Source organism: Pipra filicauda, unplaced genomic scaffold (genome assembly GCF_003945595.2).
Source record: "Pipra filicauda isolate LSUMZ 115617 unplaced genomic scaffold, ASM394559v2 scaffold77_size3566232_pilon, whole genome shotgun sequence".
NCBI classification, from domain to species: domain Eukaryota; kingdom Metazoa; phylum Chordata; class Aves; order Passeriformes; family Pipridae; genus Pipra; species Pipra filicauda.
In genome coordinates this window covers 93976-121144 of record NW_024104953.1, presented here as the reverse complement: position 1 = coordinate 121144, position 27169 = coordinate 93976, and the positions used below count along the sequence as shown (strand labels likewise).

General features: G+C 44.6%; 1 protein-coding gene across 6 annotated transcripts in view; it reads right to left on the bottom strand.

The window, feature by feature from the left end:
* The window catches only part of BMP2 (bone morphogenetic protein 2), a 220327-nt gene that overhangs the window by 115384 nt on the left and 77774 nt on the right, over nt 1–27169 (bottom strand). The window contains exon 1 of one of the 6 annotated variants that reach the window (XM_039389839.1): nt 16227–16281. The exons of the other annotated variants lie outside the window; for them this stretch is intronic. The gene's annotated coding sequence lies outside the window, so the exon portion shown is untranslated. Of the gene's footprint in view, nt 1–16226; nt 16282–27169 lie in introns of those variants that run through there. 6 annotated transcript variants of the gene reach the window in all.

Below are 27169 nucleotides of genomic sequence, written 5' to 3'. Positions count from 1 at the left end.
TTATACAAAACCCTCATCAGTTCAAATTGTATTTTCTGTTAAGAAGATCATTTACTTTCTAATAACCCCTAATTAGATCATAAGCACAAGTCTAGTGAGAATAAATGTGCATTGACAAGCATACTGAGCCCTGGGAATTCAAAAGACTCCCACTTACAGCTGGGATCTGTTGCTACACGTTGCATGTGTAGGTTAAGAGCAGGAGCAGTGCCTGACCTTTCCCTGGTTTGCTGCAATACTTGGAGGGTTGCTAGAATTCACTACCAGGAAGCTTTTGGATATGGGAGAGCAACCCAAGCTGACAAATGCAGTGATTCCTGGACAAAAATTATACAGATTGGAGTTACTCTTGGTGCCTTGAATTTAAATGAGCCCTTTCCTTTGCTGGAAACTTCATGGTGGGGATTCCTGTCCATCCACAGTCAGAGCTGGCCAGTTTGTTTTGCACAGGTTCCCCACAGTGCTGCACAGAAGTCTGGTAAAATCCCTGGAGTAAGAACAGAATAATGCGAGCTACTACACCCCAGAGATGACTCTGACACAGACCTGAGGTGTGTGAGCTGGGCATTCCCTTTTGTGAAAGACTGGCTGAAATGACCCTGTTCTGAGCAAGGGCAGCAGGTTCAGGACACAGGTGCCCTCCCTAAAGCCTTGCTGCCCTCCTGAGATGAACCTGCCAGCCCTAAAGGATGCAGAGACCTGGGGTCAAGGTAGTGGTTTGATGTGTCCCCCTCAAGGAAAAACCTCCCTGGCAGCAGCAGAGATCCTCTTTTTACCCTGCAGGGATGTACCTGTTCCTATCACCACAAGCCCAGGGTCAGGTGCAACAACTGTGGTTTGGTAACCTGAGAACTACCACATGTGGTGGTGTGAAATACCACTCGTGGTACAAGAGAGGGGAGGGGTGAACCCAGTGGTTCTGAGTCACTCAGGTCTGTATCCCAATTCAGCAAGCAGAATTTGGAGGCTCTTCTTGCTTTTTTCCTTCTTGCTTTCTGATTTTGTGAAGATTTCTCACAGTTTGTGAGAGACAACGCTGCTTTGAAGTACACCTGAAAACAGATAATATTTTAAAAAGAACCCCAGGCTTTAGGGATCAATGCAGCCCAGAGCCCTCCTTAAGGCCAGCCTAAGCCTACATTGACATCAGCAGATACTGTGGAGTGATACAAGAGGATCTAGGAAAATAAACAGTGTTGAGATCCACTCTACTCTACCCCTAAACCTAACCCATGAGTGGAATGCCTGTCAGCATTCAGAGTGTTATGTGCATATGTCATGGCTCATCCAAAAGCAGTCTGGGACCACTCTGTGGTGTGAACTGGTGTGTGGTAGTAGAAAGATTCATTTTGAAAGCTCAAGCGTGATCCAAACTGAAGCACAGATGGAGATTCCCTCTTGGCACCCATATGGAGGGCCCTTGCAGAGCCTGTGGACAAGTTCCCTCTGTCCTCCCAGCCATGCTGAACAGATTTACCTGCAGAGCACCAGCACGGCCAAAGGGCCGAGGGAAATTCCTGGACTCCAGAACTGTAACAGCCCAGGAGATGCAGCAACCCACTCCCTGGTGGATGCACAGAAGGGAGAGGGGGCCGAGGGCCTCCCACAGAGCCCCGGTGGGATCCAGCTGAGCTGCCATTCCCATCAGTCTGGATGACTGGCATGCCAGCAACTGCCATGGAGACACAGTTATGTGACAATCACTGATGTACCACAGGCCAGCAAGGGGCTGTGGGGGGAGGCTCAGACAGAAGCTGGCAGAGCAGCAAAAGCAGCATGACCCTTAACAGTCAGACTGGCACATAAAATTAAGCCAAGAAAGCAGACTACAGGTAAAATTGAACATACCAGGCTGGAAACGGTGGCAATTCCTGAGTAGGTCAGACCCCACTGTCTCAGGACAGCAATGTTCATCAGAGGAGTGAGGACATTAAGATCTTCAACTACCATCAGAACCTGCAGACTCCTAAATCATGACAATGCTTTTAAAACACTTAACCCACAGTAACTGCCAGCACAGTTGCAAAGGACTCCTACCCTGTGGGAAAACAGAGCTTGCCACGGCAGAACAGCCCCTGGGCTTTGATAGTGTCATACCTTGTTTCCAGATCTGTCCAGAATTCGACACTTTGGGGTTAAAATATTCCCGGGATACAACATGGGGTTAAACTTAGAGCCTTGCATTTCCTCTGCTATGCAGTTCCTTTCACAGTGGTCCCACTGACTTCTCCTGCACTACCCAGGGGGATCACTCAGTCATCATCAACAGGGGTTGATGGCTGACACTCCTGAGGGAGGCCAGGGCTCAGAGGTAGGTCTGTGTAACCATTTCTTTGAACTTTTAAGTCATTCACACAAGAAAGCAAGTCTGACAAAAGCTGCGGAGTCTTCTGAACACCTCTTCAGACAGAGAACTGAAAGACAGACTTCCTTTCCTGTGTCATTACACACACACACACCCTGCCCCAGAATCAGAGTTTAAATCAAGTTCTTTGACACACATCAGAAACCTTCAGTGTAGAATTTCTGAGACACCAAAATCCTTAAAGACAGACCTAACACAGACAGCCACCGTCAAATGGTTTAATTGCTTTCATCAATTGAAAGTATCTTTTGATTCAAGAACAAATGCTTAGCAAGAACTTGGTGAGAATAGACATCACCTTAGGGCTGAAAAGCAGAGCAACATGTATAATTTTTCCCTTTACAGATAAACAGACCTGCTTTTTAAGTAGCTCCTGAGAAGGACATCTAAGCATTGCTCCCGTGAATAAAGCAGACAGTTCACATGACGACCAGTTCCTGCCTGCATGCATAAACCTCACGCCAGCAAACCTAATTGAAAATAATCTGTGATCTACACTGAGCATTCTTCAGGAAAAGTGCTTTTATCCCATCTCTTCCCACCTCTCCTCCTCCCCTCCAACCTCAAATGAATCACACATTGAATCACCGCAGCATGGCTGTATTTGATCATGATTTATAGGGCAGTGTCTGCCTTACTCGGTGTGCAGCCCTGGGAGGGAGGAGGTATTTTGGACAGGGAAGAACAGGCTGTCAGCACCCAATAAATTATTAGTAACAGCCACTTCCTGAGGTAAAGACCGATACAAGATGAGCCTTCTAAGTGGACAGGTGCACAGAGGTGTCTCACAGCTACAGCCTGCCCGGCACATAATCCAAATTCTTAGGAACCACATTCAAAGGCGGCACTGAGAAGAGGAAGGTTTTACTGACAGCTGTTCATAAAGAAATGGAGGAGCTCTGAGCACTGCAGGGCCCAGGCAGGGATGGACTCCTGGACACACAGATCAGTGTCTCTGTTCCTGAAGGCAACCACACAAGACAGGCCTTTTCAGATAAATCTGCCCTCATTTGACACAATGCTGCAATACTATGATCAGTGAAACTTCCAAATCTGCAAACTCAACAGAAAGTTGCATGCAAGAAACATTGATGTAAGTTTTTATCATCTCTTCTCAGTCATCAGCATTCCCCAGCCTATTGTTTCCCTGCTTCCAACTTCCTTCTTTTCAGCTTTCTCCATCTCAAACAAGTCTGTGAGCAGCAGCATGTTCAGACTTTGTTGTAGGCTCACACATTGATACTGGTACATACTGATCTGTAACAGTCATGTTTAAATTGGTCCTGCACCACAGGAAAGATGTAGGAAACTGTCCCCAGACAGCACCAGATAAGGATTTTTTAGCTGTACCTGTCCAAAAAGAAGGGCAGTTTGGTTGTTCACACCGACAGAGTGAAGCAATGACAGGAGATTGAATACTCAGGGCTGAGAAGGAGCTGCAGCCCAGTTCCATGACAGCTGTGTGTAACTGCAAAGTTCTGCAAGGATTTCTTTTAAATATACTGAATCAGGAAGATTAAGAGAAGAAGGAAAACAATGGGTCTGTCTCCTCTCCCTCATCACAGCTTTCCTGTGCCCAAGCTATTGTTTGAGTCACGCAGAAGCAGCACACCCAGGTGCTCCCAGGCACAGGAGAGGGCTGGTTATTCACCTCTGCCAAAGGGGGACAGTTCATTCCTGCTGCATCCCAGATGGCCTCAGGACCATCCCACCAGAGAGGAATTTGGCTCACTCGTGCAGCCTCTGCACTGTGGGGTGTTTGTGCTGAGCACCACCAGAGGGCTCAGCACGGTACAACACACCAAACAAAGGTCCTGACTGAAAACCCTACACCCAGAAACGGTGATTTGTTGGCAAACCCTCTGATTATGTCTTTACAAATTATAGTTCTTTTTAAAATATGGTCCCTTTTCAAGAGGAATTACTTGTTTCATGGCAGAATCACGTGGGGGAAATTATTCCCCGTTGCTATTTAGAAGGTCAAAGCAGATTATCAAAATGCATTATACTATTTATGAACTAACAGCAAAAATACATGGAACAGGCTTCTAAGGAATGCACTTAACATCAGGAAACAATGACTGAGAGCTGGTAACTCTTACAAGTTACTGATAAAATTACACTCTGTTTACTTCTACTCTATATGGGCAGCACATATGAACTAAGCTCTTCCTCCCTGGAGTTGAACATCCAGCCACTACTTTCCTGGACTAAATGTCTCCAATTCCATCTCTCCCACTGCACCTATGATTTCTGAGAAATCTTTCTTGTAAGTGAATTTTTCATCCTGACTTCTGAGTGCTGTGTGATGTCTCTGACACCAACAAGACAAAAGTTGGCCCCTTGGGGTCTTGTCAAAAAGCTCGTGTCAGACAAAACGCTTGTAAGCTTTGATTGAAATACTTCCTCTCTCCCAGCACCAGTTAATGATTCAGGATGATTTTGTTAAGTGTATATTCCCCTACCTTGAAACAGATATTGTGTCAAGTAGGATTTATAGGTGGTTTAACTCACTCATGCCTTCAAAGCAGCTTCAGCAAGCACTGAATGCTGTTATAAAGGGCAGGGAATGTTCAGTGGCTGAGCCAGGGTTAAAGAGAACATCTCTGATCACCAAAGTGATGAAAAGTGGTCAAGAATGGAAATCACTGTAACTACTTGTCCCAAGCTATTGTCTTTCATATTGGAACTGCCAGAACATGTAGGATTTAAGGATGGAAATGACAGCTTACTTTCCTGAGTCATCACCTGCTGCTTGCAGAGAGGGAGCATTTGAATCAAAGCTTTTAAATAATTTAGTTTTATAAAAGCATTTCCATGAAAGGACAGTGGGGGAATGGAGAAATTGTCCACTGCACAGGAGAAAGGCTAAAAAAATCCCCCTGAATTCCATGCTTGGCTCTGCCAAGCACTGCTTTGTGACAGCAGGTAAATGGCTTCCCTCCTGTTTCCCTTTGTTTTCCTTTCCCACTGTACATCTGCCTTGTGTATTGGGAAAGAGAGATTTATGAGTGTCTTAGGGATTTAATGGTGCAAGCACTTCTCCTCTCCAATCTTCAAATGAAGATGAAAACCCCACCCTTTGGCTCCAAGGCTGTTGTTGCAGAGACTTGTGCAGCACCTGGGACCTCAGAGGGGACTGCAAGGGGAGATTGTTACAGCAAAGACTGCCAAGTGCCTCTAACCCCCCGTTCTGTCTCTGGCCACTGGCAGGTACCTGAACAGTGACACATCCAGGGCACACACAGAGTGATGTTTATCCAGGACACTCTCCCAGCTGTGCATTCCTGATCTGTGAATTTTGTGAGCCACTGATGGTACCTTTGCAGAAAAAGCTCTGAGTGGATTTTTATTCTTGACTTTTCCCATCTCTTGAGGCAAGTTAATGTGACTTCTTAAGAAAGTAATATAATCTAGTGAGGCAATAGAACATAGTACAACCCAAGAGTCAGGACAACAGGTGACATTTTCTGATCACTGAGTGTTCAAGGTGATATTTCAACATCATTGCATGAAACACGAGCCACAGAATCTGCTAAAGGCTGAAGGCACTGAAGTCCTTCAGAAAGCACTCAGAACTTCACAGGTATCACAGCCCACCAGTGTCACCTGTTTGTAAGCACTGGAACAATCCTGTTCCCATGGGATTTCTCTGAAGCCAGGATGGAGTTTGCCTCAGCTGAATAAAACGGAAAACAAAACTCCTCTTCTTTCCTGATGTGAGCATTTATTCACATGGATTTTTAGTCAGTCACTCTCTCCTTAGACAGTGAAAGCCACAAGCAGGAAGAGCTGTAAGAGGCAGGTCACATGACAGTCCCTCTTTTTACACTCTCACCTTTCATGCATTGCACAGACACACAATGGGAGATCTCTTTGGGCCAAACCAGGTAACAGTATCCACAGATGTGACAGCCAATTCCCCCTGAACTTTAGCAGGATTTGGGCAGGATTAGCATTTCCTATGTCACAAAGGAAGGTTATGACAGAAAAAGAATTTAAACTTTAAACTTTAAATGTAAAAACCCTAAATCATCCAACCTATGCCTGCATACACTAATCCTGCTGGAGCAACATCCACAGCAGATTCCAAAGGTGCAGATCATTCAGTGCCCCCCCTGTGTCACTGTCCCTTTGCCATGTTTCTGTCCCTGGCTAACAAATGTGCTTCCAGGAGCAGATTTCTCACTCTAAAACATATAAATATATATAGAGAAACATATATATATATATATATGGCAGCACCAACATATATATATGGCAGCACGTGTGGTCTAAGCTGTGCTCAGCAAGGATCTGGATTTACCTCTGTGGCATTCCTGGGGGATGAAGACAACATTCTATCAGCATTCATCCTCCTAATCATAAGCCAAGATGAAATGTTAAGCCCTGAAGTAATAAATTTCATCCAAACTGAGAGGCATCCAATTTAATGTATTCTGCATTTAACACAAGAGCCATCTGGAGATAAAGGACAGAGTTCTCATCACCAGAGAGAGATGAGGAAACAGCTCTGAGAGGCACAAGCAGGAGGATCTTGACCACAGACTTGTCTACATGGGGACAACTTGAGGACATTAATTTGAACTCTAATTTTAACATAGGAAGGGGGGTTTTTAAATGTGTTAAGTCCTTGTGAGAATAGACTGGCTCTGAGTTTGTAACCTCAGATGGATTTCTCTTCTTTCACTTCCAAAACTAAGCTGAATTGAAGTGTCTTTTATTTCTGAAATGGCTTATTCACCACTGGTTTAAAGCAGGCCAATGACCTCATTTTGTGTGCATGTCTACAACTAACACCAAGAATTTTTTCTTCATTCTCACATATGGGGACAAAATTTCCCTTTTTAAATTTATTACAGTATATTTCTGTTATAATTATTATCCCACAAAGTCACAGTTGAGGTCAAGAACTCATTGTGCCAGGATTCATGTAAACATACAGTAAGATTCACAGGCCAGATTAAGGGCCAGGAAAAGAGATGATTTAGAGCATTGAATGCTGCTCTCTTGTTTAACACAAGTCAGGTTTTCTACATGTATTCCACTAACTTGTGTTTGGCTTGGGTATATTTTCCAAAAAAAGTAATTTATTCCTGAGGAAGAAACCATTTCACGTGGACAATCCACTCTTCCCCTTGACAGTTTGTTTTACCTCCCTCTAACTAACATTATATTTTGACAACATTCTACTTCTCATTTGAATTTGAGGTCAGTTCCAAATCCCAGTGCTTCCCTGTTGCACTTTCTTCTCAGAAATTAAAGCACTTTTAACAGGGGGGTTTTCTGCCTCAGAAGTCCCTCTGCTGAGCAGCTTCAACTCTTTTCCCCCCCTATAATTTATTTTAGGTTCGTATCAAAACATAAAACACAGCAGGGCTTGTGCTGTAAATAGAAACAGTCCAGCCCCAGCTCATATCCATCACTGAATTTAATGGCTATCCCTGATTTACATCATGGGCAACTCTGGCCCATGTAAACATATGGATCTGGAGATGGACAGGGTCTGTCTGTTCAGATTCTGTCCATAAACTACTGCTCCCAGGAAAAGAGGGATAGGGCTCACAGGAGTGTGTCTGTGTGTTAAAATACGGATGTGTGTGCATGTCACTGACCTGCAGGGCTGATAAACTGGGATATTGTCACACACATCCACAACTGCTTCACAGTGGTCTCAGCATGATCCAATCTGGATCCCACTGAAACTGAAGATCTGTCATTCCCTGCGAGTTTTCAAACAGGAATCCTGTCTCTGCATTCCTTCTCTTGCAATCATTGGGATTATATCCATCAGTATGGAAACTCTCCAGCCTCAGCTGTGAACATCAGCCACCGGGAACCAGCCAGGAAATGGGTCTTGGACACACAAGGAGACCTTAGTGAGGTGAACTGTCTCACAGGGGACCCCACGGTAGGAATTTGGTGCTAAACCTTCCTCTCCCCCAGGAAGTGAGTAGGAGAATCACAGCAGATCATCGAGATGCTTCTCCTCTCACACCTACAAATAGAAACTAAATAAATCCCATGAACATCAACTAAAACTCAATTATCACCATATTGTGAAAAACACAGAGAGGACAAAAAGAGAGCAGGTTTACATTAGATATCAGGAAGAAATTCCTCACTGTGAGGGTGGTGAGGCACAGGTTGCCCAGAGAAACTGTGGACTCCCCATCCCTGGAAGTGTCCAAGGCCAGGTTGGACAGGGCTTGGGGCAACCTGGTCTAGTGGAAGGTGTCCCTGCCCAATGCACGTGGGTGGAACAAGGTCCCTTGAGGTCCCTTTGAGGTCCCTTCCCTGAAAGGGATCTTTGAGGTCCCTTCCAACCTAAACCACTCTGGGACTCTATGAGTCTATGAAAATCACCAGGGCTGATGATGCTGACCTAGCAAACATTTGGCTTTGGTTCATGGAATTCTCCAGCACCTGCCCCATCATTCCCACTGGGAGAGGGAGCATCTGGAGAGAAAGCCCTACTCAACTGCAAGACACTCAGCTTGAAATCTCCTGAACATGGGATTCACAGGGGGTCATTAATTGGAATGGTGGCACACTACACCCCTAGGTTAGGCTGAGATGTTAAGAAAGCTACTCACACAGGGAGCAGGGAATTTTGGTTGGCAGAATTCCCAGAACAAGCTGAGGGCAGGCACAGAAAGGCTGCGTGAGGCCAGAGCAGTGCTGAGCTCGACCCAAAGGTCTCCCTTTTGTGCTCAGCGTCGTCACAGGTTCCTGCCCTGGCTGCAAGAACCAGAGGGTGTTTGGCTCTTGACCTTAACTTGAGGGGCCCTGGAATTGGACTCTTTTCTTCTGAGCTGGGTGAGGGTAACGTGTTGCACCCACTTTGCTCCCTTGTGTGTGGACCTCAGACCCCGACAGAGTATTGCATGCACACGCCATCTCCAGTGGAGAGCAGAGAGGTGTAAAATGCCACCAGATGTTAAACATCAAGGCTCGCTCCCAGGCTTCTGGCTCCTGAAACAAGTTCTGCTGCAAGGGGTTGGAAAAGGTTGTGCAGTGGACAAAAGCTGGATTTTGGAGAAAATCACCACTCTTGCAATGGGCTGTGCCCTCAGTATCTTCTCTATTCCCTGGCCATCACCAGCACAGAGCTTGGCTTGAAAAGCTGGCTGTGGTGGGCACTTTCACCCAAATTTCCCCTTTTTTGAAGTGCTCCTTGCCATGTTGTGGGTTGAGTTGCTGTGGTGATTGATTTGTGTTTAATGAGCTCATGTTATTGGTGGAGATTTTTCTGGGGTGAGTCAGGCGGGTTTCATTTGGTAAAACTCACATGGAGATATTGCCATCTAGATCAGCACCAGATTAGCCCAGAACTCCAGCTTCAACTCACCTACTTCAACATTCCCAGGTGAAGTCAACTTTCTGATGAGGAAGATAAATGTCTGCAAAGTAAATATCCAGTGAATAATGTGCCTATTGTGCTGTTGATTGTGATGAGGCGGCGGCAGCCGCCAGTTTTAATTGAACATGACTTAACTATCAAGTGATTCCAGTGATATTACAGGAGCTTGTTAAGTGAAAATAACTCCATCCACATTTGCATGTACATGTGAAAGGAAAAAAAAACAGAAAAAAAAAAAAAAAAAGCTGCTCCTGGGCTGGCAGCAATTGGAATGGTGCCTCGTTTGAATCGGTGACATTTGGTTGCACAAGGGGAGCCACCATAACCAGGGAAATGCAAAGGCTGCACAAAGCACAGCCCAGAGGTTCTGCTCCAAAGGACACAGTGTTGGACTGGGAAACTGAGACAACCAACTCTGAGTCCAAACTTCAGCACTTTTCTGGCAAATTACTTCACCTCTTTGTGCCTCAATCAGTCCATCTGTTGGAAGGGGATAACAATACTGAACTGTTTTCCCAAGTTATGCAGGGAAAAACATGAGCCAGATTTTGTTACATTTTTGTTTAGGGCTTTTTGTTGCTTCAGGTTTACTCTCAGCTCCTGGGCCAGGTTGGCTGCTTGTCCTCTTTCCATGGGTTAGGGATCATTTTAAGGACACAAAATAATTCAAACTGCAGGGGAGGCAGAACACGGTTCCACACTGAAATGCCATTGAGCTGATTGACCAAGGTTGCTGGATTCCATAGGGAGCAAACCACATAATTAAAGGACACCTATCACTGGAGGCAGTCAGTCCTTTCCTAGCAAGGCTCTCCAGTTCACTGGGTGAGCCCACCTGACCATCTCCCACTGCAACCTCAAACAGACCTTCTTAAACCCATCTTCTGCCTGAGTTTGGAATGTTACAGTTTGTGTCCAGAAGAGCTGACAGTCTGGACAAGGAGGAAGAAGAGCAGAAGAAGTGCCATTTATCACAGTCAGACAGAGGATGAAAAGCCTGCCCAGGGAGTTGGAAGTATCCCTGCAGAGTGCCCTGCTCTCTGCTGTGCTCACATTTCTACTGATCCCATCACAGTGTGACAAATTAGAATAATAAAAAATAATTAAAAATTAAAATATTAACATTTCATTAGTTACTTAAATAAGAAACCATCCTTACTGGCTTGACCAAAGCCTTCTAGGAAGCTCGTGGCAGAGCAAAGATGTAAGCCCAGATCCCCTGGGTATCCCTTTCCCTCAGAGCTGTGAACCAGGACTCTGGGGGCACAGCAGATACTCTTGTGATTGCTGAAGCAGCTTGTTGCTACTTACATTTTTCAGTGCCTTTTTCTTTTTTGTCATAATCACACTGTGAGCCGAACCATAGCTTAGTGCCAAAGAGCCTCTAATTACATAGTAACAGTAGCAATTGCATAACCCCCTCCCAGCTCCCTGCAACGGCTCAGCTCCACGCTCACCAATGGAATGTCACATTTTTCCATGCTTTAAGTATCTCTTTTCACTAAGGCTGCAGCCAACTGCTCCTAATACTGCAGAAAAGGAACGGAAAATGCCGGGATTAAACCTCTACAAACCCTAACGGCGTGTTTACAATAGTCTTCAGGTTCACTCCTAACCACGAGGTCTGTGACCTTCTAGTAAATTATACTATACTGGAAGGTTTTAGCTGCTGTTCCAGCTCCACTGTAAACATGTAAACTTGAGCCATCTGTGCTTTTTTAATATTTCCTGTGAAGCCTATCACTGCTCCGATCTGCCGTTTCAATTGGCGGCACAAGAAGTCATTGTGTGCTAATTTTTCCCAAGGGCACTTGATGCACTTTATTAAATTGGGGTTTTTTTTTTCTTCCTCATTAAGGCCCTTCCACAACAATAAAACTATATTTTGGATGCCCAGGCCAGCAGGCATTGGGCTGGTTTGCATGAAAAAACGATCCCAGCCACGCTACGCTTCTCCCGAAGAACAATATGGAGGGAAAGGGAGTTTTTTAGGATGTTGCAACCTCTCCTTTCAGGGTGCCTGGGGGAAAAGTGTCTTCAAGGAAAGGCAGCAGAAGATGGGAAGAATTTGGCTGGACATCCCAGAAACAAAGGCTCAGATTCTTTCAGAGGCATCAGAAATTTGCTGGGTCACACACTTCTCACACACCTCAAACAAAGTGCTGTGGAGTGCTGCAGTTTGGGCTGTGCAAGAGGGGACCAAGATTCCCAAATGGGATGAGACCCATGGTTCCTTTAGTTCAGGATCCTGTTTCTGAGAGCCACAGAGCAGATGTTTCACAGGAAAAAGCAAGAAGCCCTACTTTGGAAGCACCAAGGTTCCAGGCCTTTATAAAGATCTTATTTTGTTCTGCCTCCTACCAAACTGTCCTGACCTTTAATAAACTTGATTTCTCCTCCTGTCCATTGTCACAAAACCTCTGTTTTTGTAGAAGCTGTTTCACATGACAAAGGCATTGAGTATGGAGAAAGAAAAAAAAGTGGGATATTTTTCTTTTTTTTGTAGTTTTATCCTACTTTTAAATAATACCATGCCAGAATAAGTGACTCTCGAAAACCAGTACAGGATAAATTTGAAGTATACACAGGATCTCATATTATTTAATTTAAAAATCTTTGTCTACATTTAAAAGATGAAGAGTATAACTTGTCATTTGATTTTTGGTGATTTGACTGCTAATCAGGGTAAAACAGTTTGCCAACAAACGTGGGGGATTTTTGGTCTTGTTAGTTTAAGCAGATTCCTGGAGCTAAAGGCCAGAAAGGACAATTGTGACCCAGGAGTTTGACTGGCTGCCTCAAACAAAATCACAGTTGATCCTTTTTTTTCCCCCCAGAAAAAAAGATATTTTCCTTAAAAACTATTAGTGAGTAGTCATTGCTCCCAGTGACTGTAACACACCTCTGCTCAAAGGGCTGTGCCAGGGGAGGAGGTTGGAGCAGGTGTTCGAACACCAAGCACCAGCTGACTGCCCATAAATTCAATCTGACATTTGCTCGGGGAGTGCTGGGCAAAACAATTGAACCAAGTGCTCACACTTTGAAGCTGCAGCTCCAAAAATCACAGCTGAAAGGGGAGGGAGCTTCCTAGCAACAACAACGTGCCCTGAGCCTCCCAGCTGAAGTGTGTGTGAGTCGCAGAACGCCTCGTGGTCCACAGGGTGGGTTTTGGGGAAAGGGGGGGGAGGCTTAAAGCTTTGAATTTGTCATTTCTTTCTCAACTGGCTTTTAGTTCTGATCCTGAGCGAGAAGAAAGGGGTCCTTGTTTGATAAGAAGGGATGATAACCTGCACCCAAGCCAATAAAAGGGATTAACCCGAGACTGAAGGCTCAATACCGGGTTCTGGCCGATGCAGGGTTCAATTAGACTAAAAGCTGTCCTACAGCATTAAGGCAAGTTACCTTCATTTTCAGCTTCAGTGAAACAGAGCCCAGATGACAGGATAGGCAAACAAGGACTTTTTCACTTTTCACAATTGCTTTCATCCTGCATGGCCAATATTATTAGACTTTAAAGAAACTGGGAAATCAGAGGAGTGTTCCAAGTAGGTGGTCTCAGTGTATTCATTACATCCGGGCACATCAGGCTGGGGAACGTGGTTTGTCAGCCCAGCAATGTGGCTCACAGTCCATTTCTTCAGTTCATTTTCATTTTCACCTAATAAAATCAATTTTCAACCCAAAGTGATGGCCTACAGATATTACTTTAGAAGTCCAGGATGTAAACACTTCAGACAGTCGTGCACCTCCAGCAGCACCGCGCTGCCCAAAGAAGGGAGCCTGTTCCTCCCAGGAAGCCTGCTTTTATCCCATGCACCTGGGGAAATCATGGAGAGGAGTGTCTGGCTCTTTTCAGCAGCAGGGGTCAAAATACTTTGAAAAGAAGGAACAAAAAGGCACCGGGATCATGACAGGCTGACTTTTCACACACGTGGAAACGGCGGCAGAGAGAACAGGGCTCAGCTAAGGTCATTCCTGGCTGGATGGAAGAGCTGGGAAGAGCCAGGCACAGGTCTAAGACACTGCTCTGTGCTTCCTCATCCAGGTTTGAACGTGGCAAGGGAGGCTCACCGGCAGATTTACATCTCAGACTTTCATTTTTGTTTTAAACGTGGTGTAAACAGAAAGTACAAACATCTGAAGCACCAGAAACCTGTTTATGGGCAGCATGAGCAACTCTTTTGCTATTTCCCTGATAAATAAAGCTTGGAGAGGATTCCTGGAACTACGATATCCCTATATATGTTACCACAGAGTGGTATTATAATGTTTTCTCCCAAATTGCCCATGCTGCCACCACGGTAGAGAGCGCTGTCCTTGCTGTGTAACTGTACAGGTGAAAGCGGGCAAGGATTAAAGGAACACAAAAGCACTGCAAGCACTAAAAACAGCTCAGAAGGGGCAGCTGTTTCTAGAGAATTAAATCAAGAAAGGGCAAATTTAAAGGTATTCCATTTGATAGGAGGCTGCACTGGCCATTCCTGGAAAAGCAGTGGTTGGAGAGCTTAGAAAACGGACTGACCACAACCGGAGCGCTTTCCACTCACGGTTCTGTGGAACGATCGTGTGGCAAAGATCCAAACTTTTGATATGCAGGAAAAATATGTTGGAAACTTCTGCCATCCTGATAGCCCAGGGCAGCCTGTTTGCTTGGATTTCCTTGGTGTAAATAGAACCACCACACAACAGCTCAAGGACTGTCCAAGCGAGACTGCCAAAAGAAACAGTTATTTTTTATCCGGATCATTCCAGAAATTCCTTTTTCCTCGGCCTGCAAGTGGAACAAACATCCCATTTGCAGGAGCATCCCTCCTGCTCCGGGCAGGACTCGAGTATTCCATATTAATCAAGGGTCATCCTGCCCTGGGCAGAGGTTGCTGACTGCAACGTGTGGGAAACAGGAAAAGCAGCTTAAAATAAAGTTGTGGGACCGTTTGTCTCATTCAGGGAGACCCGTCTGTGAGAAAAAAAAAGAATTTATGAAATGCTGATTTATTTTCTTTTTCTGGCTCTTAAAACAAATTGAAGTGTGAAAATTCGCTGGAGCAGCACAGTTTCTGCAGCCCATGGTGTAAACACCCCTGAGGTTGGATCAGTGCAGTTGGACTTTCAGCTGGGCAGTGCTCAGAGCAGAAAGGTCACCACACCCAGGGCTGGCCCTGACTGACACCGGGGGAACTTTGACTTTCTCTTTCCAGAGTGTCACAACAAACCACAGCTCAGCTCCTCAGAGGGGGTTTGATTTCACTCATCCACGGCAAACCCGGAGCAGCGCTTGGACTCCAGGAGCACAGGGACACAGGAATGAGAGACCCCCAGATTTCATCCCCACCCCACCGTGGAGGGCCTGGAGTGACAGGACAAGGGGGAATGGCCTCAAACTGACAGAGAAGGTTTAGATTGGATATCAGGAAAAAATTCTTCCCTGTGAGGGTGGGGAGGCCCTGGCACAGGTTGCCCAGAGAAGCTGTGGCTGGCTCATCCCTGGAAGTGCTCAAGACCAGATTGGACGGGGCTTGGAGCAACCTGGGCTAGTGGAAGGTGTCCTTGTCCATGGTAGGGGTTGGAATGGAATAATCTTTGAGTTCCCCTCCGACCCAAACCAGTCTGTGATTCTATTCTATGATTCTACACTGCACCTCTCACCACCACCTCTCTCTTCCTTCAGGTTGAACTACTTATTTTTACTAAATACCTGAAGTGTCTCATACCAATCACAGCCTTTGATCACAGACTTGGGTCTTGAATCATAATTATTTTTAACAAAATGTGTTTAATTAACATTTTGCCAGCTAACTCAATATAGCACTAATATTTGAACGGTGCCTGAGGTGCCCACTGAACTGGGAATAAAGGGATGCTTCTCCCATGACATACATGAGGATGAATCTTTCCAAGAGGCAGAGGAGGCAGCTGAGCCAGTGGAGGGTGCTGCAATAACAATGTACACAACAGAAATCCTGCACAGTGCTGCACAGCCACTCACTGCACAGACACACAGGGCCTGAACACAAATGAATCAACCTGATTTATTTAATTGATTCACCAAATTGAACTGGGACCAAGAGGAGCTGCTCCTTGAACAACCATTTAACAGCCCAAAGCCCCAGCCCAGTGTGGGGTTCTCAGTGGACACCCACAGAAATACTCCAGGCTTCTGCATTCTCCCTCTCATGGATTTCCCCCTCACAGTAGTTTGAAGCTTCAAATTCCTGTTATTATCAAAAATTATGTTTCCCTCCAACAAGAAGCTGCTGAATTAACTTTTGAATGAATGTTAAGACTCTGGCCTTGGCTCTTGTTTTTGAAAAGAGCCTGTTCAGTGCTACACTTGTGTTGCAGCTGCAGCTAAACAGGAGTAAATGTACCTGGTTTCAAGGCTGCAAATCTGGCCTTCTGTCATTCCTCAGTCCCCCAAGGGCTGAGCTCACCCATGGTATAAATACTGTACTGGAGTGCAAACACTGGGTGACCTTTAATTCAAAAGTCAGCACTGACCTCCACATTTCTTCCCGTTGTCAAACATCCACAAGGCACAGGGCTAAGAGGCACACTAATGCCCAAGGAAGAAAGGGAGGACTTCAAGCTCTTCTTAATGGAGTTAAAACACATTCTTTAAAGGGAAAAAAAAAAAGTCTCTGAGAATGTGGCCTTTCACTAACATAAACACTTTCAAAGAATGGTTGTGGCACAGAAGCAGTGACTGGAAAATCGGAAAATCTGTGTAAGAACTGTTGTCATAGTGGATTTCCCATAGGGATTATTTTAATCTAGGGAAGCCATTAAAGACATTGGCTTGACTGGAGGATCTCAACCCTTTTTTTTTTTTCCTTCCCCCTCTCCAGACACATACATCAAACTCTATGGGGCTGTCAAGTTATCTTCAGAGCTCGCTGAAAAATCTGTGGCAGTATTAAAAGGAAAACATTTGATGGTCTTGTGAACTGCTGAGAGTTATCAGTACCAAAGTGTTAATAATGCCATAATCTGAGGTGGATAATTATTCCCTCAATTCCTAATACAATTTAGCTGCTTAGCACATGGCAGCTGTGATGCAGAGCAGACTCGAGGTCTTGGGGGAAATTGTCCTACAAAGAATAAAACCCTACAGGATTTCAAAGCCCAAATGGACACACAGGGTCCTAGAAATGCATGGAAGGCAACGTGTTCTGTACTTAAATTTTACAGGAACAGATCTGCTGAGAAAGAAGCAATAATGGCATTGGTTAAAAAAATAATCAGTTCAAAAGAGGGGAAAGCAAAAGGCTCAAATGCAGTCAAAGGCTTCTGCATATGATGGAGATGAAAATGTAAAAGCTGTTACTATGTGCAGGTTAAAAAAAAAAGGCCAGAAATGCAAAAAAAAACTCTGAAAATGAACTTTCCAGCCACAGTATTAATTCAGCCCCACTATACATCCTGCATATTGTAAAGCACAGATTAAAAAATAAACAGTAACACATTATATTTAATAAGAAAAACCAAATTGGAAAATGCCTTCTAGTCTCAGCCTGTGTATGTGCACCATGGCTGAGTCAGTGACACAAACCACACCTTTCAGACCCCCCTGCTCTGAACTTTGGACTCCTCAGCTTTCACATCGTCCCAGCGCTGATTTTTCAATTATTTAAAGCAGAGGGGGATTTCTAAGAACTGCAAAAGCTCAATGACTTCTTTCATTCACTGTAAAGCTAAAATGTTTTAGGCATCAACACCTAACGCAGCTCTGATGGAGGCACCAGCAAATGAAACATTTTTATTACTCCAAAAAACTTCACCTGGGCACCATTAACAGGCCAAGGCATCTCACACTTGGGAGCCAAGTTCCTTGGTGGAATTTTAGCTCCTCTAAGAACATTCACTGGGAGATCTTTACTGGAAAAGCCCTTACACAAAGTGACAACAGGATAGTGAAGGGAAGTAGGAGTCACAGATTTGCTCCTGTAACATGGAAAAGACTTTTCAGATCATGGAGAGGCCAGAGGGGCCACAGAAGCAGCACTTTTTCTGCTTCTCCTATTGGAGGCACCTGAGGGCTTTAATAGACAAGCTCAAGTTGAATTCATAGAATCCTTTAGGTTGGAAAAGACCTTTAAATAAATGAGTCCAACTGTAAATCCAGCATTGCCAAGCTCACCACTAAACCATGTCCCTGAATGCCACATCCACATGTCTTTTAAATACCTCAGCTGAAGCCCTTTGAGACATCTTTGAAACTAAAACTATGTTTATCAGTGTAATGGAGTCAGATACAAATTGTAACACTTGCTTAATTGTAAAGATTGCTTAAAACTGGTTTTGTTTTATTCTCTTGGCACATTTAAGATTAATAGTCAAACCTCTGGCTCAGAGGTGTAGATTGGACCAAAGTGGTTCCATTTTTTTGTAAGGATACAGAACATTTCAAACTGAATCTCTTCAACCCTACAGACCCTCCCAGGAATTGTAGCTGAGGACTCCCATCCTTGCACAGAGGGGAAAGCCCTCACTACACATTTCCAGTGTTCCCCCTGTGACTTATCTGTGTGGAACATCCTGGGAGCTCCACAACTGTGGTGTTAGAAGGTTCCTGATCCAACTTGGGGATCAAAATAAGCCCACACTTTGTGAAAAGAGAAACTCTCCTTGCCCAGCTCTATTAAAACCGGTTTTCACTTTCAAGAGGCAACACAGGTGCCTCAATCCTATGAGATTCTATGACATTTAATCTCCTAAATGTCAGTGTTGCTTTTGAAATGGGCCTAAACCATTAGATGCTTTTGAGAACATCATCCTTCATCTTTAAAGCTGCTGTGACCACACACAGTCACCACAACCCGTGCCCAGGATATTTTGCAGACATCAATTATGCTGCTCTCTTTCCTTACTCAGGGCTACAAAACAAACCCGAAGTTTCCACCTTCAGAGGCTTTTCAGAGTGCAAAAGTTTCATTAAAACACAAGGAGGAAAAACGTATTTTATTCGTGCTGTCATAATTCCAAACCCCCTCAGACCCTCCAAAAGCTTCACTTTGGGGCTAACGCCGAGCACGGAAAAAATTCAGAGCAAAGAGAAATTGAGAAAGTTATTAGCAAAAAAGTTATTAGCCAAGAGTGGGGATTGGAACTCAGCCTTAACAACTATAATAATTTTTACACAGGGGCTGCACAGCAAATTAATTTTCCTAAGGCACTGCAGTCAAACTTAGCAACGTGGTGTTTGGGTGCTGCTGGGGACTCAGAAAAGCTCTGTTTAACTCCCCCCTTTATCACATTCTGTGTCACTTCTGCCCAAAAGCTTCCAAGTGTCTGAGTGCCCACAATGTACAGGGCCCTGTGTTCTCAGCCTCTAAAGTAAAGAAATTAAACTGACCCTACATCCAAAAGGTTTGGGGGAAATAAATGGATTGACAACCAAGAGCTCCTGTGACTCCTCCCCAGGAATTAACCCACCACTGGGGACTTTGGAATTACTGCTGCCAACACAGAACATTTTGGCCCAGTCCCTGTTAAACAGGGTCTGAATCTGTGCCCTGATTTCATCAGCATGAAGATTTCTGCATCTTTCAAAACCTGAGGTTTTCCCCCTCTTAACACCATTACTGATGATTCCATGAGTATCAGACATAAAAACCTGTGACAATGAAAATTTCAGTAGAAATATATGAAATTTGGGGTTAATTTGGTCTCAGACCTCACTATCCTGAATCTATTTAGAAAAATTGAAGGATAAAGTTCAGGAGTCCCTGTGAATTCACTGGGCCTCACCTATAACACCAGCATCTCCAAAATTACACACTTTGGAGAAAAAAAATGCCTCTTTCCACAGACATTACTTAATTCCAATGTCTATTTATTTTGTATTTCTTTCTGTTTTCCTGCATTGTTATAAAAGTTTAAATCCTGCTTGAAAAATCTCCTTTTACAGGTTAAAAATCTCCAAAGGCCTATAAGCTGATGTGAAAGATTGACTTAATTGAGCAGTATATTTTAGATTTACTAAAGAAACCTTAATCCTTCGACTAAACTGATGTATAGATTTTGGAGAGATTAGCAAATCTAAAGTGCATTAAATTCCAGGGCCATAAAAACCATTCTGACTGTAAGAAGAGACATAAATGTAACAGTTATAATGGCGTGGGGATGGAAGTGGCAGCAAGGCCTGTGAAAACCTGAGGGCTTGCAGCTTCCCAGAGGTCAGGAACACAGGGAGAAGCGGGGTTTTGTTTCCAGGTAGTCCCACAGGAGCAATTGGAGGTTTCCTTGAGGCCTGATAGCAAAGCCAGCCAAGAGGAGCAGCAATCCCTGAGAACAAGGAGCCCTGGGATGAGCACACGGATGAGTAGAAGGCTCCTTGGATCCTGTGGTAGTGGAAGCCACACAAATACCTCAGATAGATGCTGTCCAAGAGCCAGATAACATTTCCAGCTACAATCCCTCCCCAAAACACCGAATTACTGACCTGGGGTTATTTTTAAGGGCTGTGTTTTTGCACTGGAGCTGTCTGCTGACTGATTTAGCTGGCATGCCCTGCTGTGGCAATGGCTAGGGAGACAAGGGCACTCCAGGATCAAAAACTCATTCCCCAAGGCTGCCAGTTCAAAAACAGGTATAAATATGACACATAAAATACAATATTCAGTAGATTCATCATGTTACCTCTGGCAAAAAGACAGACCAGTGCTGAGGAGGCTTTTCAGAAGAAAGCACTCACAGGTGGAGTGTCATTCCCAACACTGGCACGGCTGGTGCCAGGACACCTCATGCTGGAAAGCAGTGATTCTTGGAGGGTAAAGCACTGGCCAGCATCCCAACACTCTCTGTGTGTCCTTGGGACTTCCAAGCCTGTTTCCTCCTCTCCTGTCTCACGGTCACTTGGCTTCTCCAAGGTAGGAACTGTCACTACACGGATGCACAGATCCCAGTCCTATGAATTCCCAATGCCAGCGAGGGCCCCTCTGTTCCACTGGAATGTAAATAAACCCCAGGACTTCTCCTGGACCTCTGCAAGTTAAATAAAGCACTTGCACAGCCCCTCCACCAAAGCACGTGGGAAGGCAGTAAGGGATTGATTCCGGTTTGTCTTTGGCCTTCCTGTGCCCTCCTCACAACCTTCCACTCCCTTATTTATTTAGTTTTGTCATCTTTTCCCCAAAACCCACATCAGAATACAGAGGAACCAGAAGAGGGGTACCAAAGAAAAGCAAATGACTAAAGGACTAAAAATATCCTTGCCAAACACTCAGAAAAATAAATAGGTGGAAAATAAGCCCAGCTCTCCTGAGGGCAGAGCAAGGCAGCGTGCACTGAGGGTCACAGGGATAGCTGCAGTAATTACATTTTACATTGCTTTAGGTTTCATTTGTGCTGTCAAAACTGTTTTGTCACACTGGATTTTTTATTTTTAATGCATTTCAGATTTTGCTAATCTCTAGAAAATCTATATCAGTCTAATCAGAGGATTGGGAGGCTCCTTGCTGTATCAAAAATACACTGCTCCATTAAGTCAATCTTTCATACTGGCTTAGAAGTCTTTGGAGATTTCCAATTTGTCAAAGGAAGGGGTTGGGTTTTTTCCCTGTCCGTGTAGTTAAGTTTTTCTAATGATGAATCTTTAAGAACGAGAAAAAAAGGAAGAAGGAAGCAAAGAAAGAGAGCAGACAAAGTGAGGGCATTAAAAAAGCCAGCACTGACCAAAGCTTTGCACAGGAGTGCTTGAGATGCCAAATAATTGCATGAAGATCAGAAGATAACAAGGAAATTGTAATCATGGACAAATTCTTGGTTCTTCCTCTTACACCAAGTGAGATTATCCCCATTCCCAGGTTCCCCTTGGCCTATTCCTCCCTGAATTTCCATCTGTCACAGACTGACCTCCAGCTCCCAGTTCCCTGTGGGAACAGCCTCGTGCCCACTTGTGCCTGCTCCAAATGAGCCCCTTCATGGCTTCTTGCAAAGTGCTTCTCAGGCACAGGAGGGACTCCCTGTGAACAAGAGAAATCCATGTGCTATCAGCTTTAAATCCCTCCCCTCTGCCCCAGTGGCTACAGAAACACTGGATGTTGACCAGGCAGGTCCTGGCCCCGAAGTATAGGAGGGAAGAGGCAGGAGGGTTTGGCAAAGAGCAGAGGATGGGGATCATCTCTTCCTCTTCAGTGGCCACCACCATGTCCCCTAAAGGGCACAGCCCCCCCAGTGGCACAGACTTATTCTCTTTTGGGGAACAGCTAAGAAACAACTCAGGCTTTTCCTGCTTTAGACATTATGGGGAAGAGCATCACTCCTCTTCCAGAGGAAGCTGTAAGGGCTGGAATGCAGTAGGTAAAGACTGGCAGCTGGGAGAGGAGAAGGGGAAAGCAGCAAAGGAGTGATTTTCCATAGCAGTTACATTATTATCTGACACATATGAATGTTTATACTGTAGAATGTTTTAAGGTGTTTCCAGCTTTTCACTCTTACTTGCTGCATTCATTTTTAAGCATAATCCTGCCCAGGGAGCTGCGACTTCACCTTACGTTCTTTTTTTTCCTAACACTAGTTTGTTTCTGCTCCTAAAATAACACCTGTGTGCCATTTGTACTTCTTATTATCCCAAATGGACTCTGGTAATGTGCTTGTAAAGCACCAAGAGAAATGGAAGCCTGATCTAGGATTGTCTAATTGAACCTGAGCACAGAAGATAAAAGAATGACAGTACAAGACTTGACCATCATATTCAGGCACAAACTCGAGGCTGGTCTGCCTCGAGTTTACCTCTCATACCCCCAGACTCTTCCAAAAAGGATTTCAACCACAAAGTGCTTCAAAATTCAGTGTTGGTCAAGAATGACTAAAAGTCTTGTGAAAACCAAGAGAAAATTTCCCCCATTTTTTTTATCAGCTCAGGTCCTCAAAGGACAAATGAGGCAAAACCAAGCCAGGCTGTGCAGCTAAAAGGACAGGCAGCATCACTGAGCAGTAATGAACTAGTCCCAGCCACAGAGGGTGAAATATTAGCCTCTCAATCACTTCTTGCTATCCAAAATCCATTGAAAGCAGAATGATTAAAGTCCACCTGGTGGATTTACAGGGCTTTGTGCTGATATGAGACTGTTCAGTCAGGAGAGGCAGCCTTTTGACATGATTCAGTTGACTGCCCACGGCATTTGACACACACCTAAGGAGTCTAAGTGGTTACTGCTATTAGCAAAGACTTGAAAAAAAGACACTTGTCACATCAGGTCAGCTCTCTCTTAACTTCATCCTGTGAAATGTCACCAGTGCCCCTGGGCTCCTCATCCCTTATCAGGCTCTCAGATATATGTAGTTATTGTTCCAAAGCAGCAAGAAAGAGAGAGAGAAACAAAGAAAGAAAAGTGTGAGTTGTTTGTTGTCTCTTCCACAAACGACAAAGCAGTTCTTGGAGGTTTAAGGGAAGGACAGACCTGATTGCTTTGTGCATTATGCTTTTGTAGGGAATTACATCCCTGTGCTGAATCCTCACCCATTGCCCTCACTCACTGGAACAATACCCACAGCACTGGTTATCCAACAGCTCCCTGTTAAGACACTGCTCACAGACATGGCTACACTCAGAGGACTTTTTGGAAACTCTGTATTATTTTAAGTATTATTTAAGCAGAATCTCCATTTTCTGCTTCATTTAAAGCCTAGAAAATCTAAAGCCTTGAAGTCTTGTCTTGCCACAGGCTGCACCTCTAAACTGCAATGTGAGAAGGATGGAAGTGTGCAAAAAGGAAAGAAATACAGGGAAGGGAGACATAGATGAGAGTCTTTCATAATATCTCAGTTGGACAAGTCAGCATTTGACAGCTTGAATTTATGTGAACATTAACAGAATTGATAAGTCAGGGTCTTGCTGACCTTGGTAATATTCCAGAAGTAATATTTTCACTAAGGTGAACTATTTCTGGACATTTCTCCAATGTACTGAACACAAACATTTTTTTCCTGACATTGGAGCGAGCACAGCTCCTTGTTCCTGTTCCCTATTGAAAGGGAACAATATATTCTTATTTCAGCCAAGGTCATCTAAATTCCTGCCCCTTGGCAGGGATTCACATTTTTTCCTCTAAATGCCTCAATAAATGAATCTTGCTTTTCTCTCCTTAAACAGGTTGCACCTACCCCACAGAGCCTGAGCAGCAAAGCCAGGCTTCTCAGAGGGGTGTCCTGCCAGCAGGAGCCTTGACTTTCCAACAAAACTCCACTTTCTCTGCTTTGCCTTGTGTCTATATGTTGTTTTCCTTTGGCATCACCGTTTATCAGGATGAACCAGAGCATTCCAAAGCATTTGGAACACAAATCAGTTTTCCTGGGCTGTGAACGAGTTGCTCGGGTAGGGCAATAAAAGGGACATAGCTGGACCCAAGGCTTCCTGAGACACAGACTGTCTGTTTTGCTCTGGAATATTTGAGTCAGGAAATGTTATTCATCATCAGCATGACACCTGGAAAGCACACAGGAATGAGACCCCCAGGAAAAGAAGGGCCTTTTCCTTTCTGGGAAAGGGGCACAGTCTCTTGGCCTGACCACACTCCGCTGACCGACAACAGAAGATCCCAACATCCAGAAAACCCTCTGGAATTCAGCTTTCCCTGGTGTGAATCAGCTCCCTGGGCCTGGAGTGATGTTGATTTATAGCAATGGGGGTGTAGGCAGCTCAATTCATTTCGTGAGCAACCACAAAACACATTGTATGCAATCATCTCCATCTATAACAACAAAACCTGTGTGCTCAGGGAAATGGCTTGATGATACCACAGATATATACATTTATACAAGGTAATTAAAAGAGTTACTGAAGCAGCAGAGAACAGATCTTTAATTACTGGCAATGCTCTGAATGGCCCATGGCCCACAAATGTATCTCTATCATAATCACACTCAGCCCTTCTCCTCTTCAAAGTCTATCATAATTGTTTACTAATTAATCTTTAAGCCCTTGTACCACACAGCCTGTTTACTCTTTTATAAACACTGACTGCACAGTTCTGGGGAAGAAAAGGAGGAGAGGATGATGTGTTAGAGAATTTGCTGCATTCCCTGAAAGACTCACTGCTTGGCATTTATTTGTGTTAACTTCTGTAACTTCTGAGAGTCAACGGGGACTTATCTTAGTTCTGTGATACAGCTAAAATCCTGATTTTAGCACCTGATTGGGTAGCACTTTAACATGAAAGGTAACAACAGGTAACATTACCTGGCACGTCCTTGTTCAGGGAAACAGCTGCAAATGTTAAGGCTGATCATTTCCAAATTTTACACTGATCTCAGGCTGAATTGTTCAGAGAGAGCATTAGATCAGTTCTGTAAGCCAGGGTAGAGAATGTGCTGCCAGGTCAAATAACTACCATGGTCATGGTCAGAAATAACTTGAAACTGTGCAAAAAAAAAAGGATGTTCTTTCTGTGGAGATTTCACTGTGGCTGAGTTACAAAAGAAGACAATCATGATTTGCAATTAAATTTTAGGGTATCTATGTCACACCCAACATATATCCCATCTTAAGCCAACACTTGAGATGGCAACATCAACCACTGAACTTTAGGGAATGCTGGGATTTGTGTTGTTTGGGCAAGTTCTGTTTGGTTTTAACTAAGGATGCATTTTCTGAGGAGGTCACACACTTCCCCCTGACCCCACACTGCTGCACCAGGAAGAGGCAAAAGGAGGTTTCGCGTCCTTCTCCCTCATTTGAGACTAGACACAAAAATTCACAAAAACTCAAAGCAAATGTTAGGAGAAAGAAGTCCTAGTCCTCTCTGTCCTTCTCTTTGGTAGAGACAGAAACAAGGCAAAGGCCTGAAATCACATCCAGCCCAAGGAGCTCTGGGCACTGCAGGAATTACCCCACACAGACAAAGCTGCTCTGCTGTGCAGTGGTTGATGGAGTGGGGCTCTGTGAGACAAAAAGGGACTAATCCTGACAGGAGGGAGAATTTTGCTTCCATGAATAAGACTTTTGAAGGGCAAACAGCTGCCTCAGGTACGTGCCCTCACGCATGCAAGAAAAGAGAGGGGAGAGATTTCAGTAACCCAAGAGGAGCTTTTGGACTATGTTGTGTTCATGTGCTGCTAAAGCTGATGATGTGCCAGTAGGAACCAGCTCATCAGATGGGCACAGGCTCCCTCTGTTCTTTCCTAGGAAGGTGGCAGATAAAAGACAAGGCATTCAAGTAGCTGACAGGGTAACCTGTAAGTGCCTGTCCTGAGCAATCTACTTGTCAGCTTTGCTGGCTCAGAGAGGAGACGTGTGCCACAGCTGTCAGCTTTGTGTCATCTTCCCTCTCCGCCTTTCATCGGCCTTCATCCCATGAATGGAGGTTTTATTTGACTTTCTTTTTTTGGCCCAGCTCGCAGGAGGAGCTCCTTTGTCCTGCTGCCTTAATGTATCTGAGTGTGGAAATCCAGCCAGTTCCAGGAGCAGCGAAAAGCAGGACGGGGCCGAAGACATAAGGAAGCCATCACCACCACCACCATCATCATCATCACCATCATCCAACAGGCACACTGAGGCCTGGAGGTGCAAATGCACAGGCTGAGCAAACACAGAGCCCTACAACACACTGACCACCATCCACAAGCACCACATCAAGGACACAAAGGACAGCGCTTTCCTTTTCCCTGTGTGTGATTCCACAAGCTCTTCTCCATCACAAGGATAAATGCCTGTGAAAATGGGGAATCTCAAAGCTGCTTTTCTTTAACAGTGGCATCAACACCATCACAAATGGAACTACCTCCCAAGTCTGACCTGGAGAATCTCTGCACCTGATCCCTTTCCATCCTTCTCCCTGGCAGAAGCTGTCTAAGCCAGGCACTCCCTGCTGCTGGGAAAGTGTGTGGGTACAGGGAGCACTTAAATATCCACCTTCCCAGGGAAGACAAAGGGCTCGCTCCTCCACACACTTTCCCTCCACCACAGTTCCCTAACAGAAGGTGTAGGGATGGATTGTGAGAGCCTCTGGCTTTGAACAGAAACCTCTTTCCAAAACAATAATCAGGTCAAGGCAATCTCCTTGATTCCCCAGAATACACACAGAGGAAGGAGACTGTGGAGCTCCTGTGTGAGTTTAGAAGAGTCAGGAAAGATCAGAGTACAAGAGACTGGCAAGGGCAGACACTGAACTGTAGAAAAATAGCAATGCTGTGATTGCAAGGCACGAGGAAAGAAGGAACATCTTCAGACATATAACTCAGGAAGCAGTGGCACAGCAGGAAAAACGAAGCATCAGCAGCTGGCACCACCCCTGATACGAGGCCACGGTGTCACAGGCAGATGCATTTTATTGTCAAACAGATTCTAATGAAGTGTCTCAGTTGAAGAATGTCAACGATATTCTACTTTGATCAAGAATATTTCATCATTCCTGGATCAAAGTGGGGGTTTTCTGACCTTTTTATTCCCTTTCTTTTTACATATATAAAACATCAGCTTTAAAGGTACATAAACTTTGACT